This window comes from Crocuta crocuta, unplaced genomic scaffold, assembly GCF_008692635.1.
Source record: "Crocuta crocuta isolate KB4526 unplaced genomic scaffold, BGI_CrCroc_1.0 scaffold383, whole genome shotgun sequence".
NCBI lineage: Eukaryota > Metazoa > Chordata > Mammalia > Carnivora > Hyaenidae > Crocuta > Crocuta crocuta.
The window spans coordinates 221458-227457 of NW_027531897.1; the positions used below are offsets into that span (position 1 = coordinate 221458).

At 43.4% G+C, this 6000-nt stretch overlaps 1 protein-coding gene across 2 annotated transcripts in view; it reads right to left on the reverse strand.

Moving 5' to 3' along the window:
• Positions 1-2281, reverse strand: part of LOC144239471 (general transcription factor IIH subunit 2) — a 28617-nt gene extending 26336 nt beyond the window's left edge. The window contains exon 1 of one of the 2 annotated variants that reach the window (XM_077773528.1): positions 2236-2281. The gene's annotated coding sequence lies outside the window, so the exon portion shown is untranslated. Of the gene's footprint in view, positions 1-2200 lie in introns of both variants that reach the window. The other variant, XM_077773529.1, reaches the window with a different exon arrangement.
• Positions 2282-6000: the final 3719 nt, after the last annotated feature.

Genomic DNA, 6000 nt, shown 5'->3' on the forward strand with positions numbered 1-6000 from the left:
ACCTGAAATTTACTGTTTATAAATGGTAAAGGCTTATGGCTCATAATTCAAAAAAAGGACACAATATTAAAACTATATTATAATCTGAAGTATTAAAAAAGGATAAAGGAAATGTTTAGTAATTCAATTAATAGGACATGGTTTCATTTAGATGAAGAGTGATTGGTTTTTTGCTTATTACTTTCTGTGTTTTCATATATATATACATATATATATTTAAGTTTATTTATTTGGAAAGAGTGAGAATATGTGTGTGCGAGCAGGGTCAGGGGCACGGAGGGGGTGGAAAGCACAGAGCCCGACATGGGGCTCGATCTCACAAACTGTGAGTTCATGACCTGAGCCAAAATCAAGAATCAGATGCTTAAGAGACTAAGCCACCCAGGCATTCCCATATTTTTGTATTTTTCTTATGAGCATATATTTCTTTAATAATCAGGGAATAAACTGGTGGGGGGGTAATCTATTAACCATAACCAAGTAAAAAAACATTCCAGTCACACCTACATTCCGTTCCTCCCCAATGGAATCTCCCTGCCTACCCTACACTTTCACTATCAGCCTCCTTCTTTCATAAACAAAAGATCAAAGGAATCCTAAAGGCCACAAAGACATTAAAGACAAAGCAAATCCCATCACTGGCAGAGGAAAAATTAATTTCTGTAATAAGGATCATATGCAAGACCTTATGCTTCACTCACACTGTATTTTTTTTTATATTTTATTTAGAAAAAAACTTTTAATGTTTATTTTTGAGAGAAACAGAGTGCGAAGAGGGGAGGGGCAGAGAGAGTTGGAGACATAGAATCTAAACAGGCTCCAGGCTCTGAGCACAAAGTCCCAGGTGGGGCTTTAACTCAGCAACCTGGAGATCATGACCTGAGCGGAAGTTGGACACTTAACTGACTGAACCACCCAGGTGCCCATCCACTAACACTACAGAAACATACATTTTAAGATTTAAAGAACTGATCTATAAATGGACTTCTGAAATTAAAATCTATGACAAGTTGCAAACTACTTTTATGGTATCAGTGCTGAGGCACCTGCTATCATCAGGTTTTATTCGCTAAAATTCTGTATGTCTCTTACTGAAGTCACAAACCACTCCCTGGCATTGGAAGAGATCTATTTGTTTCAGGAATCTGGTGATCTACTTTAGTATATACTTCAAAAGACTGCCTGAAATAATGACAAGTGAGTTAATTCTAACATTTGTACTATTTCAACACACTATGCTGGTGCCTGTAAATTTAACGATCAGTGTAGAAACAGCATATCGTGACTAAGTTGAACATTTTGATGCTCCATCAAAGTTTCTGAATTACTGTGAATTACAAAAATCAAAATTTACGTAGCATTCTTGATGTTTTCAAACTCAAATTCTTAGAAACGACACTATTGGCATCTATCATATCAATATTTAAACTGTTATTTTATTCTTAGTCTACTGCTTTTAATTCTCTGAAAGCTGAGAAACATTGAGAACTGATGAGTAGAGCCTGCAAACAGGGACACTTCTGGCTCACTGGATACAAGGACTTCTTAGAGTTGTCTGCAAAGGGAAATTACAGAGGTATTAAGCTTCCCGTAACTGCTGATGTTCCAAGGGAAGCTGGATGTTTATAACGCATGTTATGAATAGAGAAAGAAGTTATGCATCCTGGAGAGAGATGTACTTGATGACCTCTTCGGTCAGCATCTCCAAAAGCTGATTCGTTTCCTCGGAATCAAAACCCTGAAAAGCCATTTCTCCTAGGGTGAGCCTGTTGGTATGATTTTGGGCAATGAGCTCAGAATGCTAAAAATGAGATCTGCACCAAGCGTCGCAATTTATGAAGCTTTTACTCGCACCTCACCCTGCCAAACGCTGCGAGCCAGGCAAGGGTGATCATTGCCCTGTGTTCAGACTTGGAACTCGAGGCTCACACTCTCTCGAAGTCACACAGCTGGAGGTAGGTCAAACTCGAAGCCAGGACCACAATTCCCAAAACTCGCGTCCTGCCTTAGGGAAGGAGAGCCATCCTCTAGACTACAGCCCCACACGCTTCTATACAGCTCCGCGACGGAAGTTGCCCTCCTCTCCCTCCAGACGCTCCCTCCCACCCTCAAATCCCTACGGGGCTGCTCGGAACCATTTGGCCTCCGTGGCCGCACGCGAAAGCCCTCCAAGCTGCCGCGGCCCCCAGTCGGTGCCCACCTTGGCTCCACAGGGAGCTCTACCCACGAACTCACCGGTCTCTTGAATCCCTCTCTGCCCGGAAGCTCCGCCCAGTCGGTTCCAAGGCCTCTGATGAAATCCTTCCCCTGCGCGCAGCGGCGACGGACAAAACGTTCCGGTTGCTTCGAGCGACGGTTCCGGGTACCATCGTGGGCCGCCGATGGTAGCCAGAGCTGACTTAGGGTGCGAGCACGGGCCTCTTCTCCCACTTCCAGCGGGTACCCATAGAGAGNATTATTTCTAAAAGGTTGGCGTGAAGGACTCTAAAAGCAGCAGCAGCTAGGCCAGAAGCTTGCTGGGCATCGGGTTTCTGGGGCTCTGCTGCTCCTGCTGTTGATGCAACAAGTATTACTGAGCGCCTACTGTGGGCCTGAGACAGTTCTAGGCACTGAGTAATAGCAGTGAAAAACGAACAAATCCTTCCCCTTGTGGAATTTTGCTTCTCCTATGGATATACTTCTCAAGAAAAGCATGTTGGATCAAATGGTGATAGTGCCAGTAGAAATCAAACAATAGGGGCGCCCGGGTGGCTCATTAGGTTAGACCTGGGACTTTGGCTCAGGTCATGATCTTGTGGTTTGTGACTTCGAGCCACGCCTCCGGCTCTGTGCTGACAGCTCGAAGCCTGTTTCAATTCTGTGTCTCCCTCTCTGCCCCCACCCTGCTTGCGCTCTGTGTCTTTCTCAAAAATAAACATTTAAATTTTTTTTAAAAAAGAAATTAAACGGAAACCAACTTGACAATCAACTATTTAAAAAAAAAAATTAAACATGTAAGGAGGAAAGGGTTGCAGCTTAAAATATTTTAGCCAGAGGAATCCTCACTGAGAAGATGGTTGAACCATGACCAGAATAGAGAAAGGGAGTTAACCATCCTGATACCTAGAGAAAGACTTCCCCAGACAAAAGGAACCGCAAGTGCTAAGGTCCTGAGGTGGAAGCACAATGATGTGTTTCAGGAACTGCATGAGAAAGGGGGTTGAGTGATGGCTGCTGAAATCTGGTGGGGGTCTCTGAACATTTTAATATCTTCTGAGGAATGATAGTGGTTTGGACTAGTGTAGTATGGCAGTGCAGCTAGTGAGAAGGACAGGATTCTATCTAGATCCTGTCAATAGAGTAGATGTGTATTAGGAGAAAAGATCCAATGACCCAGTTTTCAGTTGGGTTACTGAAAGGTTGGAGTTGCAATTACTGAGAGGGTGAGGGGTGATAAGATCAGTTTTGGACAAGTTTGTGATGTTTGAGATGCCTGCTAATACGTATGGAATTACCAGTGTGCACGCAAGCTGCAGTACATTAAAAAAGGCAACTGATGGGGGGCGCATGGGTGGCCCAGTCGATTAGGTGCCACACTTTGGCTCAGGTCACCATCTCCCGGTTGGGTTTGAGGGTTTGAGCCCCGCCACCAGGCTCTGTGCTGACAGCTCAGAGCCTGGAGCCTGCTTCAGATTCTGTGTCTCCCTCTCTTGCTGTTCCCCTCCCCTTCATGCATGCTTTCTTAAAAATAAATAAGCATTTAAAAAATTGACAAAAAAGGCAACTGATGTCAACCTGTGACTAAAGTGACCTCAAGGAGAAACCAAAACAATAACAGGAAAACCAGTTAAGCAGAGGCATGCAGGCAATATTTTGGAACAAATATGATAGAAGCACAATGTATTAAGATGACCTAAGGATTTTTCACGTGTCTATGTGGACATCTGTAAACCTTAATTTTTACAATCGAAACAATTATACCTTGTGACAGGCAATTACATATTAGAGAACTGCTTACCTGCACTCATATTCCTTCCCCTTTTTATGTATAATCTGTAAAGGGAAAACTTTCAGAGCAGTTCTGAGCCATTTCAAATACTGTTTCCTGGGCTAGAGTCCTCAGTAAAACAACATATAATGCATTTACTAACCTATTTTGAGGTTGACTTTTTTTTTTTTCATTTGATACTAGCATTTCCCCCACTTCAGAAATGGAGAAGGGCAAGGCACATTTAGAGTACCAGAAAAAGGTTATACCCAGGAAAGAAATAATAGAAAGGATATGTAAGGGCTGGGGTTTCTTTACTGCCCCATCAGTATATGCTTCTCCTATGTATGTGGCCTATATAGTTTTGTTGGTACCAGCATCTTTCCTTGTGCTCTGCCCTCCCCAAAACAGAAACACAAGGCATCTTGCATAGAAGTGGAAAGAACAGGCTTGGATTTCAAATCAGCCTCTGCCACAATAGCAGGGTGACCACAAGCAAGTCACAACCTAAGTTTCATCTATAAAATGAGGATTCCTTTACCTACCCTAGAGGCCTTACACCACACACCAGGGCAACTCCGTTACCAGCTATTTTTATTTCCCCCTAGAAAACAAGGCCTTATTGTTTGTTTTCGGTATTGTCTTTAAAAAAGAGAGGGGCGCCTGGGCGGTTCAGTCTGTTGAGCAACAAGCTCTTGGTTTTAGCTCCGATCAGGACCTCAGGGTTCTTGAGTTTGAGCCCAGCCTTGGGCTCTGAGTTGATGGTGCAGAGCCTCTGTGGGATTCTCTCTGTGCCCCTCCCTTGCTCACCCTTTCTTTCTCTCTCTGAAAATTAATACATAAAAACTTTTCAAAAGTTATAAAAAGGAGAGGAGAGGGGCACCTGGCTGGCACATTTGGTGGAGTGTGTACTCTTGATCTCAAGGTTGTGAGTTTGAGCCCCACATTGGGTGTAGAGATTACTGAAAAATAAAATCTTTAGGGAGCACCTGTGCAGCTCAGTTGATGAAGCCTCTGACTCTTGATCTCATCTCAGGTCACGACCTCCTGGTTCATGGGTTTGAGCCCTGGTGTTGGGCTCTGCACTGACAGTGCAAAGCCTGCTTGGGACTCTCTTTCTCTCAGAAAGTAAACATTTTTTAATGTTTATTTTTATTTACTTTTTTGTTTTAAAATTTTTTACTGTTTTATTTTTGAGAGGGGGCAGGGAGAGAGGGAGACAGAATCTACAGCAGGCTCCAGGGTCTGAGTTGTCAGCACAGAGCATGATGGGCTCAAACCCACAAACCACAAGATCATGACCTGAGCGGAAGTCAGATGCTTAACTGACTGAGCCACCCAGGTGCCCGTATTTTTGAGAGATAGCACGAGTGAGGGAGGAGAAGAGAGGGGAACACAGAATCTGAAGCAGGCTCTAGGCTCTGAGCTGTCAGCACAGAGCCTGACATGTAACCCAAACTCATGAATCATGAGATCATAACCTGAGCTGAAGTCAGACACTGAGCCACCCAGGTGCCTCCAAAAGTTAACATTTTAAAACAATAAAAAATTTTTTAATTACAAGGAGAGGAGAAATTAGCATTCCTGAGTCTTTCCTAGTGCCATTTTTGCACCCCCCCACATCTTTGACTCTTTTTAGGACTCACTTTTCCTTTGCCCTTCTTAGTTTCCCTCTGTCCTCCTTCCTTCCATTAACTCCGCTTTTTCCTTTTTCTTTACCTCCATTCTGGTCCGCCATCATGTTCCAAGACTGGATGCATTCCTATGGGACAACTGGCCACACCCCCAAGTCCCAAGTATGTGTCTTGTGTATGTTCACTACCCATCAGTCTGGGAAGAACTTACTTTAATTAAAAAAAAAAATTTTTTTTTAAATGTTAAGTAGGCTCCACAGCCAATGTGGGGCTTGGACTCATGTCCCTGAGTCATATGTTTTATTGACTGAGCCAGCCAGGCACCCCGAGGAAAGGCCTTTTTTTGTTTCTAATGAAAAGCTCCCAAAATTGAGTCTTCCCAAAATGTAAAGCTTATTT